An 8,475-nucleotide genomic window follows, 5' to 3' on the forward strand; every position below is an offset into this window, starting at 1 on the left:
ACTCAGAAAATTGAGGTGCGGCTGGGCATTCACTAACAAAATGGTTCGGACTTGCACACAATACACAAACTTCTTGGATTGGGTTAGGTGGAATTGGGGATTGTCCAATATTTAGAAGATGATCTAATTTTTGGGACAGTTCATCTACCTTTTGATAGATATCTATGGCATTTCCTACTTCATATATTCCACCTCTTTTTGGGTTTAACATGAGTTTATCTCTAATAGAGGCAGACATATGATGTAATGAATTTTCACTTAAAATTTCAAACAGTTGCCATGCCTCATCCTCACTTTTCAGCATAAATGTCCCATCGCATGATGCATCGACCATTTGTCGATGTCTTTCGGAGAGCCAATCATAAAAACATTGGATTAACTGCCACTTGGGTACAGCATGGTGGGGATATTTTCTAATAAGGTCTTTTAATCTCTCCCATGTTTCATGAAACATTTCTCCATCTAATTGGGAAAAACTAGTTATGGCTTTCCTTATTTGATTAGTTTTTCCTATGGAAAAATATTTCTTGAGAAACTCTCCTTGCAGCTGGTCCCAGGTTGATATAGTCATGGAATCCAAAGTATGTAGCCAGTATTTGGCTTTGTCCTTAAGTGAAAAAGGGAATAATTTCAACCTAAGAGCATCATCGGAGAAGTTGTGAATTTTGACAGTTGAGCATATCTCAAGAAATTTTTCAAGATGTTTATAAGGGTCCTCATTACTAAGTCCATAAAATGAAGGTAACATTTGGATTATACTGGACTTAATTTCATATTGAGTGGCCTCCACAGGGAGTACTTGAATACAAGGAGAGTAGGTATATGTAGAAGGAGTAAAGTACTCCTTCAATTGCTTGGGTGGATCATTCTCCTGATTTCGGTCCATATTTTTACGTCTGTTGGCTCTAAAGGTTCTTTCTATTTCTGGATCAAAAGGTTGGATTTCTGGTCGTAACGATCTACGGCCAAGCATACACCTTACAATTATACTGTAGAGCAAACACAGAAAATTTTTCTTTTTATAATATATATTTTTATAATAAAGTGAGAAAAGGATGAAGAAAATCTAAAGAGAAGAACCTAAGAATCTTAAATCTATAAAAAGGGAGAAATTAGTTAATGTTTAGATGTTAATTGCAATCAACTTAAACAATCATAGACTCTCTATCCTAAGGTTAACTTAGATCTAGACAGCTCCTAACTTTCAAGACCGCCTTTGAGCACTCCAAGCTCAAGACTGACTAACTGACTCGGCCAGGTAAGCGTAAGATGTGGGAGGTTCCCTGCTCGTTGCTTTCCTTAGACACCAACTAAGTTGGCCAGGTCAGTCAACGGAACCAATTGAAAACCACTTTCTTTAACCACTTGCCTTAGACACCGAGCAATTAACCAATCCGCACTCGGTTAACTCTAGAGCTTTCTTATCCTATTGAGCTCGAAATTCCTAGGGCTGACGTCTAGTTGATTTTAAATTAAGGTCTAGGTTATGCAAATGCAAGGGAGTGATTTGTGGGCCAAAGAAGGGTGATCAAATCCCCACCTTATCTGGTTAATTGGTTATTGCCCTTAAGATTAATTATGGAGATGCAATGCAAATAAACAAGGTGTCCAATCAAGTTAGAAATTTTTATATTTGAGGTTACGCTATTTTAGTTAAGTGTTATGAAATGTCAGTGGCTTTTTTTTTAATTTATAGTTTTATCTTTTTATATATTTTTTTTATTTTTTTTAGTTTTGTAAGAAAATAAATTTAAGTGATTAAGTCTAAAAAGCAATAAATCACTAGGCTATAAAAAGTAGTAAATTATTCTAAGCAGAAAAATTCCTAAGTAGTAAATTAGTTATGCAAGGTAATTATGTAATTATGCAAATAAGATTATCTAGCTAGAAAGCACTGAAAAAAAATTTTAAAACGAGAAATAAAAACTGAAAAGTATTTTTAAAAAAAAAAATTTTTTTTTTCAATTTTTTAATTCAACCGTGCCAAGGTCTCCGACAACGGCGCCAAAATTTGATGCGTAGTCGTTGATAGCACCAAAAATAACTCTACTCACTATGTAGGTAGGATGAGTCGAGATCGTATCCTCAGGGACCTTGGACTAAGTTGAGATTGCAAGATAAAAGAAAGAAACGTTATTTTTGATTTAGAAAATAAATTATCTTAAAATTGAGGTAATTAGAAAATAAAGAGCTCGGGAGTTTTGAATTACTTTGCACTAGCAGAGTTGTATCTCTCTTTTTTGTTTTTAATTAAATGGATGCGATTAATCTTAGGAAAAATACCTGTCTTTCCTCGGCACGCTCCGTACCCGTAGATCACGGCGCGTCTCTGGAAAGTACTAGGTAAACAACTCTTCTTTCCTCGGTACGCCCCGTACCCGTAGATCACGGTGCGTCTCCGGAAAGTAAAAATTGTTCCTAATATTAATCTAACAATAAAGCATAAATAAAAGCATATAAAGGAGAGCAAATAAAAAACTCATGACAATTTAAATAAAAAGCATAATCTTTATTGCATATAAAGAAATACAGGAAAGTTTAGAACAATAAACCATCTCTGTGTCGTTACAAAATTTCTTCTCCACTCTCGAGACTGCTAGCCTAGTTGCTCATGAAGTAGTCCCTTTCTATTCCTCTATGCAAGGCTCTAGAAGAATTTCTGGGCTTCCCCCTTCAATGGAAGTACAAAAGTCTTTTTATAGGTATTAGGAGGGAGGAGTTTTACATGATTTTTCGATGTGGGACTAAAAAAAATACAAATCTTTCAAAATATTTCTAAATATTAATTCTTTCCTTTAATAAGCATTTGTTTAACCGCCATCAAAAATTTCTTGTGAACCCATCTGCCGTGCGCCTGCCCGCGCGATGCTGCACCTGTGCCCGCGTCTGTCCCACGTCCTGCCCGCGTCCACGGGCGTGTCCCGCATCCTTTCTTCTTTTGAATTCACGTATTTCTTCTTTTGAATTCACGTAACGCGCGCCCAGATCTTTTCTTCTTTTATTTTGAATTCATGCGCCCAGAACCTTTGAATTCACGTGAAACATTTTTATATTCCAAAAAGAAACAAAAGTTTCTTCACAATGACATCTATATCTTTTTGGATTTCTTGCATAGTATCTTCATTTTCTATAATACCATATGCATCCTTCTTTTATTTTAATTTTATTTTAAATCCAAATTTCTTCAAACTTGAGTCTTTTTGATCTATGAATTGGACTCTTTGTATCGGCGATCATCTTTCCTGTAAAACACAAAAAGAAACATCAAATTCTTAATAAATAAAATAAATTAAATATAATTTTCTGCTTTAAATGACTTAAATTATGTGTTTATCACCTACCAAATGGAAAGAAAGCAAGATGACGGGTGAGGGCTTAGGAGCCTCTTATCTCGAAAGTTTTATGCGGATCTTTTGAAGCTTGTTTTCTCCCTTGATCCGGATTACATGCCCTCTGTTGGTGCGGATTTCTATCTGGTGCCGAGGCGACTGGAGTGGGTGGCACATCGGATCGCCAGAGGTGGGACTGTCATGCGCCAACTATCGCTGAGCAGGCCATTGATTTTAGATCGTGGCGCTCAAGGAGCAATAGCTGGCCAATCGTGAGTTAGCCATGAGGCTGAAAGAATGCCTGATGAAGGATTAGCCGACCAAGGGTTGGCCACTCAGTGCCGTCATCAAAGGAGGAAGCCATGAATAGAGCGTTAGGGAGAGGCCACCCCTATCCACTTTAGCCGTACTATCCCAACTTGTCTTGTCAAAGATTTTCTGTCCCCTATTGAACATCCTCAAGAGCCTCACTTGGCCTTCCAACTTTGTTTTCTCTGGGAACCGGCAAAGAGGATTATGGGGACGCCTCTGGTAGCTCACATGGATTATAATCTCCGACCAAAACTACTGTCGGTGAGCGGTCTTTGGGTTAGAATGCCCTAAGGATACTCTTCGCGGCAGTACGACAATGGGTTGTGCATTCTTTTCCAAAAGTGGGTAAGGGCGCTTCCTCTAGCGTCAATCTGTTGCGTCTGGAATCCATCCTGAGCCAGAGGTATTGGAGCGAGTTGACGTTCGGTGTGTCGACAGTGGTCGGACCTGCAAGAAAAATTTCTATCAGAGTTGGCTCCAGCAAAGATCCTTTGATGCTCAAGTCAGATTTTCCGTAATAGGTGAAAAAGAGCCAGCATTTATGGAAAGAAGAGGAGGCGTACCTTCTTTTTTTTTTTTTTCGATCTTCGGATTATCTTTTACAGGTGAGGTTAAAACCTTGAGAAGAAGAGGGAGATTGTAAAAGACCTTTTTGCCCTCATTATATCTCTGAGCGGCGTCGTGCCTAACCTTTTGACTTTCTTGAGTTGGTGAGTATTGTCACCTCATGGCACATGGGGCCGCCATTGTTGAAGATAGGAACCACCTGATAAGGGCCGCCTGCCTTACTTAATGGATGATGTGACTGGACCACAGGGCGGCCTCTCAGGGTCATCATGACTCGGCTTGACAGTTGCCTAGATGATTCGGCTGGTGGCAACCGAACCAAGGATCAGAAGGAATAGGCCTTAGAGGCTGGCAGCGAGCTCGACACGAATACTAAGGTCGGGGCCGACGGCTGAAGTCCAAGTAGCCGATGTAACATTTAACTCAGATAATAATAATCTGCTCCCATATGTTCAGGTGATGTTGAGGTCGAATTTATGATGAGGTTGGCTTTCTGATGACTTCGACTTTTTGATGAGGTTGGCATTCTAATGAGGTCGGCCTTATGACGAGCTCCTCAGAGGAAGAAAAATAGTTGGCCAAGCGACGAAGATCTGCCCCAACACTTGGCCCCCATTTCAGATCTACCAACCATAAGATGATAAGAAATCAACGACAGACCTTTTTTTTTTTTTTTTAATTGAAGGATCCCAATAAGCATGCGAAAGGGCAAAGTGCATCGGTGACACAAAGTCAACCCTGAGTAAAGAAGAAGCAATAACTGAGACTCAAAGTGAAAAAAAACTTGATCAAAACCCAGTTATTAGAACAAAAAGAAAAAAAATGAAAACAAGAACTCATCTCCAAACATCCCAAAAGAGATATAAAATAAGTGGGTGAACTCCAAGAATTCACAAAACTTTTAACCAACGCACCACCGCACTAAGCACAGGAAGATCAATAATCGCAGGAACTGAAACCCCGCCAGTGAAACATATAAAAATTAAAAAAAAAAAAGAAACAAAAAAAATAAAGGGAAAGAAACCAAGAAAACCATAAAGACTTCCAACATTAAGAAGCTAAAACGTCACAGAAATCGATGGAAAAGGGAGGGAACAAAGGACACGAAGAGGACGGATTCGGAGCAACATACCTGTAAGACGAGGTTTTTTCTTAGGAAAGCGTTTGTTTGCGTGAGGAAGCTAGCAGGCCCGGAAGAACGGGAGAGAAGGAATCCATTTAATGGCTAGTTCTCCCCCTTTTAACTCACAGAACTACTACGCCAAATTAAAAAGAAATCTTGACGCAGAAGGGAAAAATATAGCCGTTGGGATCTCATCGATGAGGGAAGAAAAAGAAGGAAACCTTGATGTATTGCGTTTTCCCGGCAGGCGGTCTATCTTCGTTGAGGTCAAGTGCCCACTTCAATCAGCTGTTTAAGTCTAACGTAGTTACCGGAACGTCCACCGTCCTCTCTTTTGTTTAACTAAATTATCAAAAATACCCTCAATTGTATTCATCCGCCTGCACAGCTCTCAAAGCGAGAAGTGGATGATCCAATGGTGGATGGGCGCGAAGGAAGATGAATTCTTCCTCCGTACAAAGGATACATCTGTGGATAAACTTTTCATGCGCAATTTATTGATGCCCCAAACATTTTCCTTAATTTAAAGATTATTATTATCCAATTTACAGGAAAAAAAATAACTCAGAACTCATATGAGCCTATAATAATTTATATTATATATTTTTTTAAAGGAAAAATAGTGAATTATACTGCCTCTAATTTTTTTTTGTAGATTCTCATCTTGTTGATTGATTTGATAACCTATCTTTCTTATTTATCAATCCCTCTAAAATCTTTAACATTTCTGTTGCAATAAACATTTATCCCTTTGAGTTCTAATCCAAAAGGTATCATCAATATTATGATCAAAGATTCATGACTTGATATGTGAGATATCATCCATTTTGATCTTTAAATCTCATAATTTTTTTTTAAAAATAATAAATTTTAATGATCTTGTATTTGAAAAAAAAAAAATCGTGTAAGGTCAACAAAGCTAGTGCGTCAACTTGCGTAATCTACCACGATCCTGTCAAAACCTCTATTTATTCTCGCCTTGGCTAAACTATGGATGATACTATCATATCCTGCCATTTGATGGATGTGATGCTAGAGCACATGGGAATCTCTTTCAAGCAACTGGGCCTGCTTAGATTGCTAAGATCTTGAGAGAAACAGGCAATGAATGACGAAGTTGCTGAGGCCCCACAAAGTTCCAAGGATCATCTCCTAGTATACCTCTGAGAGTTGTCTCCAGTCTTTACAGGCGGTGGAAAGCATATTTTAATGCAAACCAGATGGCTGCTTTTTGTCTATACTGGAACCTTGGAAAGCTAGGAAAATGGTCAAAGAACAAATGAAGACTAATGGGGTAGCGCTTGCTTTAACAATTAGCTGCATTTTCTACTCTGTTCAAAAGCTATAAGAGCCTTGCTTGTAAAAATTTTTCTGGTGATAAACCACGTTCCCTCGATATGAAACGGGTGGAATTAAGTATTATTGTTGAGGTCATGGTTGGTTGAAAATTAGCACCTTCCTTTCAATTCTATGTAACTTAGAAAATAATTGTCTCATGGTCTTATGGATTCTCCAGTTTCTGAAGACCATTGGATGTGTATCTAGTTGTTGAGTTTCTGTCTTGGATGATCATGATGAAATATATAAACGCCATTTTGATGAATTTTTGGAAGTTTTAGGAACATCCAGGTCATCACAAAGACGTGGACCATAGATTGAATTATGTAAATTACGAAGTTTCAAGCATCTAATGTGTGCAATATCGTTTGCTTCAGTAAGAATCAACATCCAATATTTCAACACAACAATCAATAATATTATAAGAGAAAGAGAAGAAGAGAATTCTAATGTGTTTCGGTGCAAGCTCCAAGTATTCATGCTATAGACGACACAAAGATCAAAACTAAGACATGATATATAGATGCCGAATTGACTTGTTTAGAAGCATATAGTGAGCTTTTCATTTTAACATCCCAAGAAGAGAAGCAAAGACAAGATCACAAAATAAGGGAAGAAAACTGGAGGGAAAATATGAAAAAAAGTACTCTTTAGTACACGTGCATGTGTTTGTTTACTATTAGAACTACAAATAAAGATTTCTTAAAGAGTATGTGCAGAAGAATAATGACAACAAACCCCTATGCCAGATGAATCTTTCTTGAAAATTTTCTGAATTTTCAAAAGAAAAATCTAAATTGTCTTGACTTTGTTACATTTTTCTTGATTTTTGCTCCTCCAAATTTTTATTTTTCTTAGTGCCCTGAGTCCCTGACCTTCTTTCTTTTTGGTAAAAATCAAAAAATTATACCAAGCGTGCATAAAGCTATATTTATGGGAAGCAGAAAATAAAACATTTAAAAATTAAGCACCTAACCTATATTTGCTATCGGAAGTTCTTTTCATCTGAGAAAATTGTTTAAAGAAAAAAAAATCATTTGTTTTACTAAATTTGCTGTAATAAGAATTTGATGAGTCATTTTTCATCATAGTTTTGCCTTCTCAGTAGAAGCATTATAGTTTTGTTTGAGAGAGAGATTTTAGCGAACCACAATATCTCGAATATTTTGTTAATTCTAACTCCTTGGATTTGGCTGCTCACTTTCTCATTTATCAGTTGCTTCAAAAATTTTAATAAACTTCACTTAACATCACTATATTATGCAGCTTTTACTATAATCACAAATATGAATACTAAATTTTCAGTTAAAAAGCAAGAAACAAATTGCATCCAGGTTTCGATGCTAGATGGAGTTAATAGATCGGCTAAAAGAAGAGACAGATGGAGATGATAGAGGAAATATGATACATAATATCTGGACTTCTTTTTCAAGATTTTGTTACTTGCTATCTAGGGTGAGTTATATTGAGAAAGCAGAATATTTTAGTTTGATTAGGTAGGTGCTTTTTTGTATTTTTTGTATTTTTTTTTTTTTTTTTTTTTTTTTTTTTTTTGTATTTTGATTGTTTTGAAGCTAAGTCAAAGTACTCTAGAAAGTCGGCAATTTTTCTATCATCATTGACTTGAACCTTTGCACTAATTCAGGTAACGTACGTCAATGGCAAAATCTCCATCAGTCTTATTTTTTAGGGAGTCATCTAGGCCACAGCATTGTCCGCCACCCACACATCCACCTACTAGAAAAAACATAGGTTGATGCCACCCATCCCGCCTTCAGATGCATCCAGATGTATTCAAGGATGGGC

The 8,475-nt window shown here is 37.1% G+C and overlaps 1 non-coding gene across 1 annotated transcript; it reads left to right on the forward strand.

Moving 5' to 3' along the window:
• The first annotated feature begins 393 nt into the window (after positions 1–393).
• Positions 394–499, forward strand: LOC140856823 (small nucleolar RNA R71). The gene has a single exon (XR_012140423.1). It is a non-coding gene; the product is annotated as a small nucleolar RNA R71 (small nucleolar RNA).
• Positions 500–8,475: the final 7,976 nt, after the last annotated feature.

Source organism: Elaeis guineensis, chromosome 3 (assembly GCF_000442705.2).
Source record: "Elaeis guineensis isolate ETL-2024a chromosome 3, EG11, whole genome shotgun sequence".
Lineage (NCBI taxonomy): Eukaryota > Viridiplantae > Streptophyta > Magnoliopsida > Arecales > Arecaceae > Elaeis > Elaeis guineensis.